General features: G+C 55.2%; 19 non-coding genes across 19 annotated transcripts; all 19 read left to right on the top strand.

Annotated features, from left to right (window-relative positions):
- Positions 1 to 642: 642 nt before the first annotated feature.
- Positions 643 to 761, top strand: LOC126155752 (5S ribosomal RNA). Its single transcript, XR_007533193.1, has one exon. It is a non-coding gene; the product is annotated as a 5S ribosomal RNA (ribosomal RNA).
- Positions 762 to 1,588: 827 nt separating this feature from the next.
- On the top strand, positions 1,589 to 1,707 carry LOC126155780 (5S ribosomal RNA). The gene has a single exon (XR_007533219.1). It is a non-coding gene; the product is annotated as a 5S ribosomal RNA (ribosomal RNA).
- Positions 1,708 to 2,534: 827 nt separating this feature from the next.
- On the top strand, positions 2,535 to 2,653 carry LOC126155741 (5S ribosomal RNA). Its single transcript, XR_007533182.1, has one exon. It is a non-coding gene; the product is annotated as a 5S ribosomal RNA (ribosomal RNA).
- An 826-nt stretch (positions 2,654 to 3,479) lies between these two features.
- Positions 3,480 to 3,598, top strand: LOC126155056 (5S ribosomal RNA). Its single transcript, XR_007532574.1, has one exon. It is a non-coding gene; the product is annotated as a 5S ribosomal RNA (ribosomal RNA).
- An 827-nt stretch (positions 3,599 to 4,425) lies between these two features.
- On the top strand, positions 4,426 to 4,544 carry LOC126155729 (5S ribosomal RNA). Its single transcript, XR_007533171.1, has one exon. It is a non-coding gene; the product is annotated as a 5S ribosomal RNA (ribosomal RNA).
- Positions 4,545 to 5,376: 832 nt separating this feature from the next.
- LOC126155075 (5S ribosomal RNA) lies at positions 5,377 to 5,495 on the top strand. Its single transcript, XR_007532592.1, has one exon. It is a non-coding gene; the product is annotated as a 5S ribosomal RNA (ribosomal RNA).
- An 827-nt stretch (positions 5,496 to 6,322) lies between these two features.
- Positions 6,323 to 6,441, top strand: LOC126155289 (5S ribosomal RNA). Its single transcript, XR_007532790.1, has one exon. It is a non-coding gene; the product is annotated as a 5S ribosomal RNA (ribosomal RNA).
- Positions 6,442 to 7,273: 832 nt separating this feature from the next.
- On the top strand, positions 7,274 to 7,392 carry LOC126155766 (5S ribosomal RNA). Its single transcript, XR_007533206.1, has one exon. It is a non-coding gene; the product is annotated as a 5S ribosomal RNA (ribosomal RNA).
- Positions 7,393 to 8,219: 827 nt separating this feature from the next.
- Positions 8,220 to 8,338, top strand: LOC126155725 (5S ribosomal RNA). The gene has a single exon (XR_007533167.1). It is a non-coding gene; the product is annotated as a 5S ribosomal RNA (ribosomal RNA).
- Positions 8,339 to 9,167: 829 nt separating this feature from the next.
- Positions 9,168 to 9,286, top strand: LOC126154809 (5S ribosomal RNA). Its single transcript, XR_007532343.1, has one exon. It is a non-coding gene; the product is annotated as a 5S ribosomal RNA (ribosomal RNA).
- An 829-nt stretch (positions 9,287 to 10,115) lies between these two features.
- LOC126154665 (5S ribosomal RNA) lies at positions 10,116 to 10,234 on the top strand. The gene has a single exon (XR_007532208.1). It is a non-coding gene; the product is annotated as a 5S ribosomal RNA (ribosomal RNA).
- Positions 10,235 to 11,061: 827 nt separating this feature from the next.
- LOC126155717 (5S ribosomal RNA) lies at positions 11,062 to 11,180 on the top strand. The gene has a single exon (XR_007533160.1). It is a non-coding gene; the product is annotated as a 5S ribosomal RNA (ribosomal RNA).
- An 827-nt stretch (positions 11,181 to 12,007) lies between these two features.
- On the top strand, positions 12,008 to 12,126 carry LOC126155311 (5S ribosomal RNA). Its single transcript, XR_007532811.1, has one exon. It is a non-coding gene; the product is annotated as a 5S ribosomal RNA (ribosomal RNA).
- Positions 12,127 to 12,959: 833 nt separating this feature from the next.
- On the top strand, positions 12,960 to 13,078 carry LOC126155150 (5S ribosomal RNA). Its single transcript, XR_007532661.1, has one exon. It is a non-coding gene; the product is annotated as a 5S ribosomal RNA (ribosomal RNA).
- An 822-nt stretch (positions 13,079 to 13,900) lies between these two features.
- Positions 13,901 to 14,019, top strand: LOC126155274 (5S ribosomal RNA). The gene has a single exon (XR_007532776.1). It is a non-coding gene; the product is annotated as a 5S ribosomal RNA (ribosomal RNA).
- Positions 14,020 to 14,841: 822 nt separating this feature from the next.
- On the top strand, positions 14,842 to 14,960 carry LOC126155704 (5S ribosomal RNA). Its single transcript, XR_007533148.1, has one exon. It is a non-coding gene; the product is annotated as a 5S ribosomal RNA (ribosomal RNA).
- An 822-nt stretch (positions 14,961 to 15,782) lies between these two features.
- On the top strand, positions 15,783 to 15,901 carry LOC126155692 (5S ribosomal RNA). Its single transcript, XR_007533137.1, has one exon. It is a non-coding gene; the product is annotated as a 5S ribosomal RNA (ribosomal RNA).
- An 816-nt stretch (positions 15,902 to 16,717) lies between these two features.
- On the top strand, positions 16,718 to 16,835 carry LOC126155376 (5S ribosomal RNA). The gene has a single exon (XR_007532873.1). It is a non-coding gene; the product is annotated as a 5S ribosomal RNA (ribosomal RNA).
- An 832-nt stretch (positions 16,836 to 17,667) lies between these two features.
- Positions 17,668 to 17,786, top strand: LOC126155680 (5S ribosomal RNA). The gene has a single exon (XR_007533126.1). It is a non-coding gene; the product is annotated as a 5S ribosomal RNA (ribosomal RNA).
- Positions 17,787 to 17,827: the final 41 nt, after the last annotated feature.

Genomic DNA, 17,827 nt, shown 5'->3' with positions numbered 1-17,827 from the left:
ACGAATCGGCAGGTGATTTCAGAAATACGTCACCGCCTATTGATGTGTAGGAGTGTAGAGTTCCAAATTTGATTTGTAACCACGAATGTATTCCTTAGTCGTCTCGTCTCGTCCCGCAGACGTTTGTCGTGCTTGCGCTGACATATGGACCACGACCCGAGCGGCAGCGAGCGGCAGTCGAGCAAAGTCGGGACAAGTCGGGACGGGGACAGGGACAGGGATAGGAATGGTGCGAATGCACTGCAAACTACGCAGACACCTGGTGTGAGGCGAGGCGAGGCGAGGCGAGGAAGCCCACATCGCTACCAGTGGCGCCCTCCAGCACGACACTGCCACACCCTGCACAGGCCCTCCGCTGAACACCAGGGACAAGATGCGTCCTCCGCTAGTGTCGAAGGCTGCACGCGCCCAGCGAATGACAGGGGGTGCAACGAGCAGCAGTGCGTCTCACACACGCGGCGGTGCGCCCGCCAATTCGGCCGTCGCTCTGCTGGGACGCCGGGCGCGCCTCCCCGCGCCGTCCTCGAGGAACTGGCGGTTGCGGAAGGAAGCGCTTTCGTCAAATGCGGCCGAAAACTAACATTTTGTGTGTTGGGAGAAAAGCCGAACGCGAATTCTGCCGTGCTCCTACATTAGATGAGCGCCAACGGCCATACCATGATGAATACACCGGTTCTCGTCCGATCACCGAAGTTAAGCATCATCGGGCCCGGCTAGTACTTGGATGGGTGACCGCCTGGGAAACCCGGGTGCTGTTGGCTCCCTTCCTTTTGTTTTTTTGTTATGTCGCCAGCCCAATTTTCAAACTACCTTTCTGTTGTGACAAAGATGCTTCCTTAAGCCTTTTAAACTACTGTAATGGTACGAAAATGCAGTAATTAACTCAGTTTGAGGGAGAATGTGCTAACCAAGTTTGCCAAGAAGACTTTGAAAACGACAAAACAGTACGAATCGGCAGGTGATTTCTGAAATACGTCACCGCCTATTGTTGTGTAGGAGTGTAGAGTTCCAAATTTGATTTGTAACCACGAATGTATTCCTTAGTCGTCTCGTCTCGTCCCGCAGACGTTTGTCGTGCTTGCGCTGTCATATGGACCACGACCCGAGCGGCAGCGAGCGGCAGTCGAGCAAAGACGGGACAAATCGGGACGGGGACAGGGACAGGGATAGGAATGGTGCGAATGCACTGCAAACTACGCAGACACCTGGTGTGAGGCGAGGCGAGGCGAGGCGAGGAAGCCCACATCGCTACCAGTGGCGCCCTCCAGCACGACACTGCCACACCCTGCACAGGCCCTCCGCTGAACACCAGGGACAAGATGCGTCCTCCGCTAGTGTCGAAGGCTGCACGCGCCCAGCGAATGACAGGGGGTGCAACGAGCAGCAGTGCGTCTCACACACGCGGCGGTGCGCCCGCCAATTCGGCCGTCGCTCTGCTGGGACGCCGGGCGCGCCTCCCCGCGCCGTCCTCGAGGAACTGGCGGTTGCGGAAGGAAGCGCTTTCGTCAAATGCGGCCGAAAACTAACATTTTGTGTGTTGGGAGAAAAGCCGAACGCGAATTCTGCCGTGCTCCTACATTAGATGAGCGCCAACGGCCATACCATGATGAATACACCGGTTCTCGTCCGATCACCGAAGTTAAGCATTATCGGGCCCGGCTAGTACTTGGATGGGTGACCGCCTGGGAAACCCGGGTGCTGTTGGCTCCCTTCCTTTTGTTTTTTTGTTATGTCGCCAGCCCAATTTTCAAACTACCTTCCTGTTGTAACAAAGATGCTTCCTTAAGCCTTTTAAACTACTGTAATGGTACGAAAATGCAGTAATTAACTCAGTTTGAGGGAGAATGTGCTAACCAAGTTTGCCAAGAAGACTTTGAAAACGACAAAACAGTACGAATCGGCAGGTGATTTCAGAAATACGTCACCGCCTATTGATGTGTAGGAGTGTAGAGTTCCAAATTTGATTTGTAACCACGAATGTATTCCTTAGTCGTCTCGTCTCGTCCCGCAGACGTTTGTCGTGCTTGCGCTGACATATGGACCACGACCCGAGCGGCAGCGAGCGGCAGTCGAGCAAAGTCGGGACAAGTCGGGACGGGGACAGGGACAGGGATAGGAATGGTGCGAATGCACTGCAAACTACGCAGACACCTGGTGTGAGGCGAGGCGAGGCGAGGCGAGGAAGCCCACATCGCTACCAGTGGCGCCCTCCAGCACGACACTGCCACACCCTGCACAGGCCCTCCGCTGAACACCAGGGACAAGATGCGTCCTCCGCTAGTGTCGAAGGCTGCACGCGCCCAGCGAATGACAGGGGGTGCAACGAGCAGCAGTGCGTCTCACACACGCGGCGGTGCGCCCGCCAATTCGGCCGTCGCTCTGCTGGGACGCCGGGCGCGCCTCCCCGCGCCGTCCTCGAGGAACTGGCGGTTGCGGAAGGAAGCGCTTTCGTCAAATGCGGCCGAAAACTAACATTTTGTGTGTTGGGAGAAAAGCCGAACGCGAATTCTGCCGTGCTCCTACATTAGATGAGCGCCAACGGCCATACCATGATGAATACACCGGTTCTCGTCCGATCACCGAAGTTAAGCATCATCGGGCCCGGCTAGTACTTGGATGGGTGACCGCCTGGGAAACCCGGGTGCTGTTGGCTCCCTTCCTTTTGTTTTTTTGTTATGTCGCCAGCCCAATTTTCAAACTACCTTTCTGTTGTGACAAAGATGCTTCCTTAAGCCTTTTAAACTACTGTAATGGTACGAAAATGCAGTAATTAACTCAGTTTGAGGGAGAATGTGCTAACCAAGTTTGCCAAGAAGACTTTGAAAACGACAAAACAGTACGAATCGGCAGGTGATTTCTGAAATACGTCACCGCCTATTGTTGTGTAGGAGTGTAGAGTTCCAAATTTGATTTGTAACCACGAATGTATTCCTTAGTCGTCTCGTCTCGTCCCGCAGACGTTTGTCGTGCTTGCGCTGTCATATGGACCACGACCCGAGCGGCAGCGAGCGGCAGTCGAGCAAAGACGGGACAAGTCGGGACGGGGACAGGGACAGGGATAGGAATGGTGCGAATGCACTGCAAACTACGCAGACACCTGGTGTGAGGCGAGGCGAGGCGAGGCGAGGAAGCCCACATCGCTACCAGTGGCGCCCTCCAGCACGACACTGCCACACCCTGCACAGGCCCTCCGCTGAACACCAGGGACAAGATGCGTCCTCCGCTAGTGTCGAAGGCTGCACGCGCCCAGCGAATGACAGGGGGTGCAACGAGCAGCAGTGCGTCTCACACAAGCGGCGGTGCGCCCGCCAATTCGGCCGTCGCTCTGTGGGACGCCGGACGCTCCTCCCCGCGCCGTCCTCGAGGAACTGGCGGTTGCGGAAGGAAGCGCTTTCGTCAAATGCGGCCGAAAACTAACATTTTGTGTGTTGGGAGAAAAGCCGAACGCGAATTCTGCCGTGCTCCTACATTAGATGAGCGCCAACGGCCATACCATGATGAATACACCGGTTCTCGTCCGATCACCGAAGTTAAGCATCATCGGGCCCGGCTAGAACTTGGATGGGTGACCGCCTGGGAAACCCGGGTGCTGTTGGCTCCCTACCTTTTGTTTTTTTGTTATGTCGCCAGCCCAATTTTCAAACTACCTTTCTGTTGTGACAAAAATGCTTCCTTAAGCCTTTTAAACTACTGTAATGGTACGAAAATGCAGTAATTAACTCAGTTTGAGGGAGAATGTGCTAACCAAGTTTGCCAAGGAGACTTTGAAAACGACAAAACAGTACGAATCGGCAGGTGATTTCTGAAATACGTCACCGCCTATTGTTGTGTAGGAGTGTAGAGTTCCAAATTTGATTTGTAACCACGAATGTATTCCTTAGTCGTCTCGTCTCGTCCCGCAGACGTTTGTCGTGCTTGCGCTGTCATATGGACCACGACCCGAGCGGCAGCGAGCGGCAGTCGAGCAAAGTCGGGACAAGTCGGGACGGGGACAGGGACAGGGATAGGAATGGTGCGAAAGCACTGCAAACTACGCAGACACCTGGTGTGAGGCGAGGCGAGGCGAGGCGAGGAAGCCCACATCGCTACCAGTGGCGCCCTCCAGCACGACACTGCCACACCCCGCACAGGCCCTCCGCTGAACACCAGGGACAAGATGCGTCCTCCGCTAGTGTCGAAGGCTGCACGCGCCCAGCGAATGACAGGGGGTGCAACGAGCAGCAGTGCGTCTCACACACGCGGCGGTGCGCCCGCCAATTCGGCCGTCGCTCTGCTGGGACGCCGGGCGCGCCTCCCCGCGCCGTCCTCGAGGAACTGGCGGTTGCGGAAGGAAGCGCTTTCGTCAAATGCGGCCGAAAACTAACATTTTGTGTGTTGGGAGAAAAGCCGAACGCGAATTCTGCCGTGCTCCTACATTAGATGAGCGCCAACGGCCATACCATGATGAATACACCGGTTCTCGTCCGATCACCGAAGTTAAGCATCATCGGGCCCGGCTAGTACTTGGATGGGTGACCGCCTGGGAAACCCGGGTGCTGTTGGCTCCCTTCCTTTTGTTTTTTTGTTATGTCGCCAGCCCAATTTTCAAACTACCTTTCTGTTGTGACAAAAATGCTTCCTTAAGCCTTTTAAACTACTGTAATGGTACGAAAATGCAGTAATTACCTCAGTTTGGGGGAGAATGTGCTAACCAAGTTTGCCAAGGAGACTTTGAAAACGACAAAACAGTACGAATCGGCAGGTGATTTCTGAAATACGTCACCGCCTATTGTTGTGTAGGAGTGTAGAGTTCCAAATTTGATTTGTAACCACGAATGTATTCCTTAGTCGTCTCGTCTCGTTCCGCAGACGTTTGTCGTGCTTGCGCTGACATATGGACCACGACCCGAGCGGCAGCGAGCGGCAGTCGAGCAAAGTCGGGACAAGTCGGGACGGGGACAGGGACAGGGATAGGAATGGTGCGAATGCACTGCAAACTACGCAGACACCTGGTGTGAGGCGAGGCGAGGCGAGGCGAGGCGAGGAAGCCCACATCGCTACCAGTGGCGCCCTCCAGCACGACACTGCCACACCCCGCACAGGCCCTCCGCTGAACACCAGGGACAAGATGCGTCCTCCGCTAGTGTCGAAGGCTGCACGCGCCCAGCGAATGACAGGGGGTGCAACGAGCAGCAGTGCGTCTCACACACGCGGCGGTGCGACCGCCAATTCGGCCGTCGCTCTGCTGGGACGCCGGGCGCGCCTCCCAGCGCCGTCCTCGAGGAACTGGCGGTTGCGGAAGGAAGCGCTTTCGTCAAATGCGGCCGAAAACTAACATTTTGTGTGTTGGGAGAAAAGCTGAACGCGAATTCTGCCGTGCTCCTACATTAGATGAGCGCCAACGGCCATACCATGATGAATACACCGCTTCTCGTCCGATCACCGAAGTTAAGCATCATCGGGCCCGGCTAGTACTTGGATGGGTGACCGCCTGGGAAACCCGGGTGCTGTTGGCTCCCTTCCTTTTGTTTTTTTGTTATGTCGCCAGCCCAATTTTCAAACTACCTTTCTGTTGTGACAAAAATGCTTCCTTAAGCCTTTTAAACTACTGTAATGGTTCGAAAATGCAGTAATTAACTCAGTTTGAGGGAGAATGTGCTAACCAAGTTTGCCAAGGAGACTTTGAAAACGACAAAACAGTACCAATCGGCAGGTGATTTCGGAAATACGTCACCGCCTATTGTTGTGTAGGAGTGTAGAGTTCCAAATTTAATTTGTAACCACGAATGTATTCCTTAGTCGTCTCGTCTCGTCCCGCTGACGTTTGTCGTGCTTGCGCTGTCATATGGACCACGACCCGAGCGGCAGCGAGCGGCAGTCGAGCAAAGTCGGGACAAGTCGGGACGGGGACAGGGACAGGGATAGGAATGGTGCGAATGCACTGCAAACTACGCAGACACCTGGTGTGAGGCGAGGCGAGGCGAGGCGAGGAAGCCCACATCGCTACCAGTGGCGCCCTCCAGCACGACACTGCCACACCCTGCACAGGCCCTCCGCTGAACACCAGGGACAAGATGCGTCCTCCGCTAGTGTCGAAGGCTGCACGCGCCCAGCGAATGACAGGGGGTGCAACGAGCAGCAGTGCGTCTCACACACGCGGCGGTGCGCCCGCCAATTCGGCCGTCGCTCTGCTGGGACGCCGGGCGCGCCTCCCCGCGCCGTCCTCGAGGAACTGGCGGTTGCGGAAGGAAGCGCTTTCGTCAAATGCGGCCGAAAACTAACATTTTGTGTGTTGGGGGAAAAACCGAACGCGAATTCTGCCGTGCTCCTACATTAGATGAGCGCCAACGGCCATACCATGATGAATACACCGGTTCACGTCCGATCACCGAAGTTAAGCATCATCAGGCCCTGCTAGTACTTGGATGGGTGACCGCCTGGGAAACCCGGGTGCTGTTGGCTCCCTTCCTTTTGTTTTTTTGTTATGTCGCCAGCCCAATTTTCAAACTACCTTTCTGTTGTGACAAAGATGCTTCCTTAAGCCTTTTAAACTACTGTAATGGTACGAAAATGCAGTAATTAACTCAGTTTGAAGGAGAATGTGCTAACCAAGTTTGCCAAGAAGACTTTGAAAACGACAAAACAGTACGAATCGGCAGGTGATTTCTGAAATACGTCACCGCCTATTGTTGTGTAGGAGTGTAGAGTTCCAAATTTGATTTGTAACCACGAATGTATTCCTTAGTCGTCTCGTCTCGTCCCGCAGACGTTTGTCGTGCTTGCGCTGTCATATGGACCACGACCCGAGCGGCAGCGAGCGGCAGTCGAGCAAAGTCGGGACAAGTCGGGACGGGGACAGGGACAGGGATAGGAATGGTGCGAATGCACTGCAAACTACGCAGACACCTGGTGTGAGGCGAGGCGAGGCGAGGCGAGGCGAGGAAGCCCACATCGCTACCAGTGGCGCCCTCCAGCACGACACTGCCACACCCCGCACAGGCCTTCCGCTGAACACCAGGGACAAGATGCGTCCTCCGCTAGTGTCGAAGGCTGCACGCGCCCAGCGAATGACAGGGGGTGCAACGAGCAGCAGTGCGTCTCACACACGCGGCGGTGCGCCCGCCAACTCGGCCGTCGCTCTGCTGCGACGCCGGGCGCGCCTCCCCGCGCCGTCCTCGAGGAACTGGCGGTTGCGGAAGGAAGCGCTTTCGTCAAATGCGGCCGAAAACTAACATTTTGTGTGTTGGGAGAAAAGCCGAACGCGAATTCTGCCGTGCTCCTACATTAGATGAGCGCCAACGGCCATACCATGATGAATACACCGGTTCTCCTCCGATCACCGAAGTTAAGCATCATCGGGCCTGGCTAGTACTTGGATGGGTGACCGCCTGGGAAACCCGGGTGCTGTTGGCTCCCTTCCTTTTGTTTTTTTGTTATGTCGCCAGCCCAATTTTCAAACTACCTTTCTGTTGTGACAAAAATGCTTCCTTAAGCCTTTTAAACTACTGTAATGGTACGAAAATGCAGTAATTAACTCAGTTTGAGGGAGAATGTGCTAACCAAGTTTGCCAAGGAGACTTTGAAAACGACAAAACAGTACGAATCGGTAGGTGATTTCTGAAATACGTCACCGCCTATTGTTGTGTAGGAGTGTAGAGTTCCAAATTTGATTTGTAACCACGAATGTATTCCTTAGTCGTCTCGTCTCGTCCCGCAGACGTTTGTCATTCTTGCGCTGTCATATGGACCACGACCCGAGCGGCAGCGAGCGGCAGTCGAGCAAAGTCGGGACAAGTCGGGACGGGGACAGGGACAGGGATAGGAATGGTGCGAATGCACGGCAAACTACGCAGACACCTGGTGTGAGGCGAGGCGAGGCGAGACGAGGAAGCCCACATCGCTACCAGTGGCGCCCTCCAGCACGACACTGCCACACCCTACACAGGCCCTCCGCTGAACACCAGGGACAAGATGCGTCCTCCGCTAGTGTCGAAGGCTGCACGCGCCCAGCGAATGACAGGGGGTGCAACGAGCAGCAGTGCGTCTCACACACGCGGCGGTGCGCCCGCCAATTCGGCCGTCGCTCTGCTGGGACGCCGGGCGCGCCTCCCCGCGCCTTCCTCGAGGAACTGGCGGTTGCGGAAGGAAGCGCTTTCGTCAAATGCGGCCGAAAACTAACATTTTGTGTGTTGGGAGAAAAGCCGAACGCGAATTCTGCCGTGTTCCTACATTAGATGAGCGCCAACGGCCATACCATGATGAATACACCGGTTCTCGTCTGATCACCGAAGTTAAGCATCATCGGGCCCGGCTAGTACTTGGATGGGTGACCGCCTGGGAAACCCGGGTGCTGTTGGCTCCCTTCCTTTTGTTTTTTTGTTATGTCGCCAGCCCAATTTTCAAACTACCTTTCTGTTGTGACAAAAATGCTTCCTTAAGCCTTTTAAACTACTGTAATGGTACGAAAATGCAGTAATTAACTCAGTTTGAGGGAGAATGTGCTAACCAAGTTTGCCAAGGAGACTTTGAAAACGACAAAACAGTACGAATCGGCAGGTGATTTCTGAAATACGTCACCGCCTATTGTTGTGTTGGAGTCTAGAGTTCCAAATTTGATTTGTAACCACGAATGTATTCCTTAGTCGTCTCGTCTCGTCCCGCAGACGTTTGTCGTGCTTGCGCTGTCATATGGACCACGACCCGAGCGGCAGCGAGCGGCAGTCGAGCAAAGTCGGGACAAGTCGGGACGGGGACAGGGACAGGGATAGGAATGGTGCCAATACACTGCAAACTACGCAGACACCTGGTGTGAGGCGAGGCGAGGCGAGGCGAGGCGAGGCGTTCCTCGCTACCAGTGGCGCCCTCCAGCACGACACTGCCACACCCCGCACAGGCCCTCCGCTGAACACCAGGGACAAGATGCGTCCTCCGCTAGTGTCGAAGGCTGCACGCGCCCAGCGAATGACAGGGGGTGCAACGAGCAGCAGTGCGTCTCACACACGCGGCGGTGCGCCCGCCAATTCGGCCGTCGCTCTGCTGGGACGCCGGGCGCGCCTCCCCGCGCCGTCCTCGAGGAACTGGCGGTTGCGGAAGGAAGCGCTTTCGTCAAATGCGGCCGAAAACTAATATTTTGTGTGTTGGGAGAAAAGCCGAACGCGAATTCTGCCGTGCTCCTACATTAGATGAGCGCCAACGGCCATACCATGATGAATACACCGGTTCTCGTCCGATCACCGAAGTTAAGCATCATCGGGCCCGGCTAGTACTTGGATGGGTGACCGCCTGGGAAACCCGTGTGCTGTTGGCTCCCTTCCTGTTTTTTTTTTTTGTTATGTCGCCAGCCCAATTTTCAAACTACCTTTCTGTTGTGACAAAGATGCTTCCTTAAGCCTTTTAAACTACTGTAATGGTACGAAAATGCAGTAATTAACTCAGTTTGAGGGAGAATGTGCTAACCAAGTTTGCCAAGGAGACTTTGAAAACGACAAAACAGTACGAATCGGCAGGTGATTTCTGAAATACGTCACCGCCTATTGTTGTGTAGGAGTGTAGAGTTCCAAATTTGATTTGTAACCACGAATGTATTCCTTAGTCGTCTCGTCTCGTCCCGCAGACGTTTGTCGTGCTTGCGCTGTCATATGGACCACGACCCGAGCGGCAGCGAGCGGCAGTCGAGCAAAGTCGGGGCAAGTCGGGACGGGGACAGGGACAGGGATAGGAATGGTGCGAATGCACTGCAAACTACGCAGACACCTGGTGTGAGGCGAGGCGAGGCGAGGCGAGGAAGCCCACATCGCTACCAGTGGCGCCCTCCAGCACGACACTGCCACACCCCGCACAGGCCCTCCGCTGAACACCAGGGACAAGATGCGTCCTCCGCTAGTGTCGAAGGCTGCACGCGCCCAGCGAATGACAGGGGGTGCAACGAGCAGCAGTGCGTCTCACACACGCGGCGGTGCGACCGCCAATTCGGCCGTCGCTCTGCTGGGACGCCGGGCACGACTCCCCGCGCCGTCCTCGAGGAACTGGCGGTTGCGGAAGGAAGCGCTTTCGTCAAATGCGGCCGAAAACTAACATTTTGTGTGTTGGGAGAAAAGCCGAACGCGATTTCTGCCGTGCTCCTACATTAGATGAGCGCCAACGGCCATCCCATGATGAATACACCGGTTCTCGTCCGATCACCGAAGTTAAGCATCATCGGGCCCGGCTAGTACTTGGATGGGTGACCGCCTGGGAAACCCGGGTGCTGTTGGCTCCCTTCCTTTTGTTTTTTTGTTATGTCGCCAGCCCAATTTTCAAACTACCTTTCTGTTGTGACAAAAATGCTTCCTTAAGCCTTTTAAACTACTGTAATGGTACGAAAATGCAGTAATTAACTCAGTTTGAGGGAGAATGTGCTAACTAAGTTTGCCAAGGAGTCTTTGAAAACGACAAAACAGTACGAATCGGCAGGTGATTTCTGAAATACGTCACCGCCTATTGGTGTGTAGGAGTGTAGAGTTCCAAATTTGATTTGTAACCACGAATGTATTCCTTAGTCGTCTCGTCTCGTCCCGCAGACGTTTGTCGTGCTTGCGCTGTCATATGGACCACGACCCGAGCGGCAGCGCGCGGCAATCGAGCAAAGTCGGGACAAGTCGGGACGGGGACAGGGACAGGGATAGGAATGGTGCGAATGCACTGCAAACTACACAGACACCTGGTGTGAGGCGAGGCGAGGCGAGGCGAGGAAGCCCACATCGCTACCAGTGGCGCCCTCCAGAACGACACTGCCACACCCCGCATAGGCCCTCCGCTGAACACCAGGGACAAGATGTGTCCTCCGCTAGTGTCGAAGGCTGCACGCGCCCAGCGAATGACAGGGGGTGCAACGAGCAGCAGTGCGTCTCACACACGCGGCGGTGCGCCCGCCAATTCGGCCGTCGCTCTGCTGGGACGCCGGGCGCGCCTCCCCGCGCCGTCCTCGAGGAACTGGCGGTTGCGGAAGGAAGCGCTTTCGTCAAATGCGGCCGAAAACTAACATTTTGTGTGTTGGGAGAAAAGCCGAACGCGAATTCTGCCGTGCTCCTACATTAGATGAGCGCCAACGGCCATACCATGATGAATACACCGGTTCTCGTCCGATCACCGAAGTTAAGCATCATCGGGCCCGGCTAGTACTTGGATGGGTGACCGCCTGGGAAACCCGGGTGCTGTTGGCTCCCTTCCTTTTGTTTTTTTGATATGTCGCCAGCCCAATTTTCAAACTACCTTTCTGTTGTGACAAAAATGCTTCCTTAAGCCTTTTAAACTACTGTAATGGTACGAAAATGCAGTAATTAACTCAGTTTGAGGGAGAATGTGCTAACCAAGTTTGCCAAGAAGACTTTGAAAACGACAAAACAGTACGAATCGGCAGGTGATTTCTGAAATACGTCACCGCCTATTGTTGTGTAGGAGTGTAGAGTTCCAAATTTGATTTGTAACCACGAATGTATTCCTTAGTCGTCTCGTCTCGTCCCGCAGACGTTTGTCGTACTTGCGCTGTCATATGGACCACGACCCGAGCGGCAGCGAGCGGCAGTCGAGCAAAGTCGGGACAAGTCGGGACGGGGACAGGGACAGGGATAGGAATGGTGCGAATGCACTGCAAACTACGCAGACACCTGGTGTGAGGCGAGGCGAGGCGAGGCGAGGAAGCCCACATCGCTACCAGTGGCGCCCTCCAGCACGACACTGCCACACCCCGCACAGGCCCTCCGCTGAACACCAGGGACAAGATGCGTCCTCCGCTAGTGTCGAAGGCTGCACGCGCCCAGCGAATGACAGGGGGTGCAACGAGCAGCAGTGCGTCTCACACACGCGGCGGTGAGCCCGCCAATTCGGCCGTCGCTCTGCTGGGACGCCGGGCGCGCCTCCCCGCGCCGTCCTCGAGGAACTGGCTGTTGCGGAAGGAAGCGCTTTCGTCAAATGCGGCCGAAAACTAACATTTTGTGTGTTGGGAGAAAAGCCGAACGCGAATTCTGCCGTGCTCCTACATTAGATGAGCGCCAACGGCCATACCATGATGAATACACCGGTTCTCGTCCGATCACCGAAGTTAAACATCATCGGGGCCGGCTAGTACTTGGATGGGTGACCGCCTGGAAAACCCGGGTGCTGTTGGCTCCCTTCCTTTTGTTTTTTTGTTATGTCGCCAGCCCAATTTTCAAACTACCTTTCTGTTGTGACAAAGATGCTTCCTTAAGCTTTTTAAACTACTGTAATGGTACGAAAATGCAGTAATTACCTCAGTTTGAGGGAGAATGTGCTAACCAAGTTTGCCAAGAAGACTTTGAAAACGACAAAACAGTACGAATCGGCAGGTGATTTCTGAAATACGTCACCGCCTGTTGTTGTGTAGGAGTGTAGAGTTCCAAATTTGATTTGTGACCACGAATGTATTCCTTAGTCGTCTCGTCTCGTCCCGCAGACGTTTGTCGTGCTTGCGCTGTCATATGGACCACGACCCGAGCGGCAGCGAGCGGCAGTCGAGCAAAGTCGGGACAAGTAGAGACGGGGACAGGGACAGGGATAGGAATGGTGCGAATGCACTGCAAACTACGCAGACACCTGGTGTGAGGCGAGGCGAGGCGAGGCGAGGCGAGGAAGCCCACATCGCTACCAGTGGCGCCCTCCAGCACGACACTGCCACACCCCGCACAGGCCCTCCGCTGAACACCAGGGACAAGATGCGTCCTCCGCTAGTGTCGAAGGCTGCTCGCGCCCAGCGAATGACAGGGGGTGCAACGATGCAGCAGTACGTCTCACACACGCGGCGGTGCGCCCGCCAATTCGGCCGTCGCTCTGCTGGGACGCCGGGCGCGCCTCCCCGCGCCGTCCTCGAGGAACTGGCGGTTGCGGAAGGAAGCGCTTTCGTCAAATGCGGCCGAAAACTAACATTTTGTGTGTTGGGAGAAAAGCCGAACGCGAATTCTGCCGTGCTCCTACATTAGATGAGCGCCAACGGGCATACCATGATGAATACACCGGTTCTCGTCCGATCACCGAAGTTAAGCATCATCGGGCCCGGCTAGTACTTGGATGGGTGACCGCCTGGAAAACCCGGGTGCTGTTGGCTCCCTTCCTTTTGTTTTTTTGTTATGTCGCCAGCCCAATTTTCAAACTACCTTTCTGTTGTGACAAAGATGCTTCCTTAAGCTTTTTAAACTACTGTAATGGTACGAAAATGCAGTAATTACCTCAGTTTGAGGGAGAATGTGCTAACCAAGTTTGCCAAGAAGACTTTGAAAACGACAAAACAGTACGAATCGGCAGGTGATTTCTGAAATACGTCACCGCCTGTTGTTGTGTAGAGTTCCAAATTTGATTTGTGACCACGAATGTATTCCTTAGTCGTCTCGTTTCGTCCCGCAGACGTTTGTCGTGCTTGCGCTGTCATATGGACCACGACCCGAGCGGCAGCGAGCGGCAGTCGAGCAAAGTCGGGACAAGTCGAGACGGGGACAGGGACAGGGATAGGAATGGTGCGAATGCACTGCAAACTACGCAGACACCTGGTGTGAGGCGAGGCGAGGCGAAGCGAGGCGAGGAAGCCCACATCGCTACCAGTGGCGCCCTCCAGCACGACACTGCCACACCCCGCACAGGCCCTCCACTGAACACCAGGGACAAGATGCGTCCACCGCTAGTGTCGAAGGCTGCACGCGCCCAGCGAATGACAGGGGGTGCAACGAGCAGCAGTGCGTCTCACACACGCGGCGGTGCGCCCGCCAATTCGGCCGTCGCTCTGCTGGGACGCCGGGCGCGCCTCCCCGCGCCGTCCTCGAGGAACTGGCGGTTGCGGAAGGTAGCGCTTTCGTCAAATGCGGCCGAAAACTAACATTTTGTGTGTTGGGAGAAAAGCCGAACGCGAATTCTGCGTGCTCCTACATTAGATAAGGCCAACCGCCATACCATGATGAATACACCGGTTCTCGTCCGATCACCGAAGCTAAGCATCATCGGGCCCGGCTAGTACTTGGAAGGGCGACCGCCTGGGAAACCCGGGTGCTGTTGGCTCCCTTCCTTTTGTTTTTTTGTTATGTCGCCAGCCCAATTTTCAAACTACCTTTCTGTTGTGAGAAAGATGCTTCCTTAAGCCTTTTAAACTACTGTAATGGTACGAAAATGCAGTAATTACCTCAGTTTGCGGGAGAATGTGGTAACCAAGTTTGCCAAGAAGACTTTGAAAACGACAAAACAGTACGAATCGGCAGGTGATTTCTGAAATACGTCACCGCCTATTGTTGTGTAGGAGTGTAGAGTTCCAAATTTGATTTGTAACCACGAATGTATTCCTTAGTCGTCTCGTCTCGTCCCGCAGACGTTTGTCGTGCTTGCGCTGTCATATGGACCACGACCCGAGCGGCAACCGAGCAAAGTCGGGACAAGTCGGGACGGGGACAGGGACAGGGATAGGAATGGTGCGAATGCACTGCAAACTACGCAGACACCTGGTGTGAGGCGCGGCGAGGCGAGGCGAGGCGAGGAAGCCCACATCGCTACCAGTGGCGCCCTCCAGCACGACACTGCCACACCCCGCACAGGCCCTCCGCTGAACACCAGGGACAAGATGCGTCCTCCGCTAGTGTCGAAGGCTGCACGCGCCCAGCGAATGACAGGGGGTGCAACGAGCAGCAGTGCGTCTCACACACGCGGCGGTGCGCCAGCCAATTCGGCCGTCGCTCTGCTGGGACGCCGGCCGCGCCTCCCCGCGCCGTCCTCGAGGAACTGGCGGTTGCGGAAGGAAGCGCTTTCGTCAAATGCGGCCGAAAACTAACATTTTGTGTGTTGGGAGAAAAGCCGAACATGAATTCTGCCGTGCTCCTACATTAGATGAGCGCCAACGGCCATACCATGATGAATACACCGGTTCTCGTCCGATCACCGAAGTTAAGCATCATCGGGCCCGGCTAGTACTTGGATGGGTGACCGCCTGGGAAACCCGGGTGCTGTTGGCTACCTTCCTTTTGTTTTTTTAGTATGTCGCCAGCCCAATTTTCAAACTACCTTTCTGTTGTGACAAAGATGCTTCATTAAGCCTTTTAAACTACTGTAATGGTACGAAAATGCAGTAATTAACTCAGTTTGAGGGAGAATGTGCTAACCAAGTTTACCAAGGAGACTTTGAAAACGACAAAACAGTACGAATCGGCAGGTGATTTCTGAAATACGTCACCGCCTATTGTTGTATAGGAGTGTAGAGTTCCAAATTTGATTTGTAACCACGAATGTATTCCTTAGTCGTCTCGTCTCGTCCCGCAGCCGTTTGTCGTGCTTGCGCTGTCATATGGACCACGACCCGAGCGGCAACCGAGCAAAGTCGGGAAAAGTCGGGACGGGGACAGGGACAGGGATAGGAATGGTGCGAATGCACTGCAAACTACGCAGACACCTGGTGTGAGGCGAGGCGAGGCGAGGCGAGGCGAGGAAGCCCACATCGCTACCAGTGGCGCCTTCCAGCACGACACTGCCACACCCCGCACAGGCCCTCCGCTGAACACCAGGGACAAGATGCGTCCTCCGCTAGTGTCGAAGGCTGCACGCGCCCAGCGAATGACAGGGGGTGCAACGAGCAGCAGTGCGTCTCACACACGCGGCGGTGCGCCCGCCAATTCGGCCGTCGCTCTGCTGGGACGCCGGGCGCGCCTCCCCGCGCCGTCCTCGAGGAACTGGCGGTTGCGGAAGGAAGCGCTTTCGTCAAATGCGGCCGAAAACTAACATTTTGTGTGTTGGGAGAAAAGCCGAACGCGAATTCTGCCGTGCTCCTACATTAGATGAGCGCCAACGGCCATACCATGATGAATACACCGGTTCTCGTCCGATCACCGAAGTTAAGCATCATCGGGCCCGGCTAGTACTTGGATGGGTGACCGCCTGGGAAACCCGGGTGCTGTTGGCTCCCTTCCTTTTGTTTTGTTGTTATGTCGCCAGCCCAATTTTCAAACTACCTTTCTGTTGTGACAAAGATGCTTCCTTAAGCCTTTTAAACTACTGTAATGGTACGAAAATGCAGTAATTAACTCAGTTTGAGGGAGAATGTGCTAACAAAGTTTGCCAAGGAGCCTTTGAAAACGACAAAACAGTACGAATCGGCAGGTGATTTCTGAAATACGTCACCGCCTATTGTTGTGTAGGAGTGTAGAGTTCCAAATTTGATTTGTAACCACGAATGTATTCCTTAGTCGTCTCGTCTCGTCCCGCAGACGTTTGTCGTGCTTGCGCTGTCATATGGACCACGACCCGAGCGGCAACCGAGCAAAGTCGGGACAAGTCGGGACGGGGACAGGGACAGGGATACGAATGGTGCGAATGCACTGCAAACTACGCAGACACCTGGTGTGAGGCGAGGCGAGGCGAGGCGAGGAAGCCCACATCGCTACCAGTGGCGCCCTCCAGCACGACTCTGCCACACCCCGCACAGGCCCTCCGCTGAACACCAGGGACAAGATGCGTCCTTCGCTAGTGTCGAAGGCTGCACGCGCCCAGCGAATGACAGGGGGAGCAACGAGCAGCAGTGCGTCTCACACACGCGGCGGTGCGCCCGCCAATTCGGCCGTCGCTCTGCTGGGACGCCGGGCGCGCTTCCCGCGCCGTCCTCGAGGAACTGGCGGTTGCGGAAGGAAGCGCTTTCGTCAAATGCGGCCGAAAACTAACATTTTGTGTGTTGGGAGAAAAGCCGAACTCGAATTCTGCCGTGCTCCTACATTAGATGAGCGCCAACGGCCATACCATGATGAATACACCGGTTCTCGTCCGATCACCGAAGTTAAGCTTCATCGTCCCGGCTAGTACTTGGATGGGTGACCGCCTGGGAAACCCGGGTGCTGTTGGCTCCCTTCCTTTTGTTTTTTTGTTATGTCGCCAGCCCAATTTTCAAACTACCTTTCTGTTGTGACAAAGATGCTTCCTTAAGCCTTTTAAACTACTGTAATGGTACGAAAATGCAGTAATTAACTCAGTTTGAGGGAGAATGTGCTAACCAAGTTTGCCAAGGAGACTTTGAAAACGACAAAACAGTACGAATCGGCAGGTGATTTCTGAAATACGTCACCGCCTATTGTTGTGTAGGAGTGTAGAGTTCCAAATTTGATTTGTAACCACGAATGTATTCCTTAGTCGTCTCGTCTCGTCCCGCAGACGTTTGTCGTGCTTGCGCTGTCATATGGACCACGACCCGAGCGGCAGCGAGCGGCAGTCGAGCAAAGGCGAGACAAGTCGGGACGGGGACAGGGACAGGGATAGGAATGGTGCGAATGCACTGCAAACTACGCAGACACCTGGTGTGAGGCGAGGCGAGGCGAGGCGAGGCGAGGAAGCCCACATCGCTACCAGTGGCGCCCTCCAGCACGACACTGCCGCACCCCGCACAGGCCCTCCGCTGAACACCAGGGACAAGATGCGTCCTCCGCTAGTGTCGAAGGCTGCACGCGCCCAGCGAATGACAGGGGGTGCAACGAGCGGCAGTGCGTCTCACACACGCGGCGGTGCGCCCGCCAATTCGGCCGTCGCTCTGCTGGGACGCCGGCCGCGCCTCCCCGCGCCGTCCTCGAGGAACTGGCGGTTGCGGAAGGAAGCGCTTTCGTCAAATGCGGCCGAAAACTAACATTTTGTGTGTTGGGAGAAAAGCCGAACTCGAATTCTGCCGTGCTCCTACATTAGATGAGCGCCAACGGCCATACCATGATGAATACACCGGTTCTCGTCCGATCACCGAAGTTAAGCATCATCGGGCCCGGCTAGTACTTGGATGGGTGACCGCCTGGGAAACCCGGGTGCTGTTGGCTCCCTTCCTTTTGTTTTGTTGTTATGTCGCCAGCCCAATTTT

Source organism: Schistocerca cancellata, unplaced genomic scaffold (assembly GCF_023864275.1).
Source record: "Schistocerca cancellata isolate TAMUIC-IGC-003103 unplaced genomic scaffold, iqSchCanc2.1 HiC_scaffold_1100, whole genome shotgun sequence".
NCBI classification, from domain to species: domain Eukaryota; kingdom Metazoa; phylum Arthropoda; class Insecta; order Orthoptera; family Acrididae; genus Schistocerca; species Schistocerca cancellata.
Note: the sequence above shows the minus strand (reverse complement) of the source record. Positions and strands in the feature narration are given on the sequence as shown.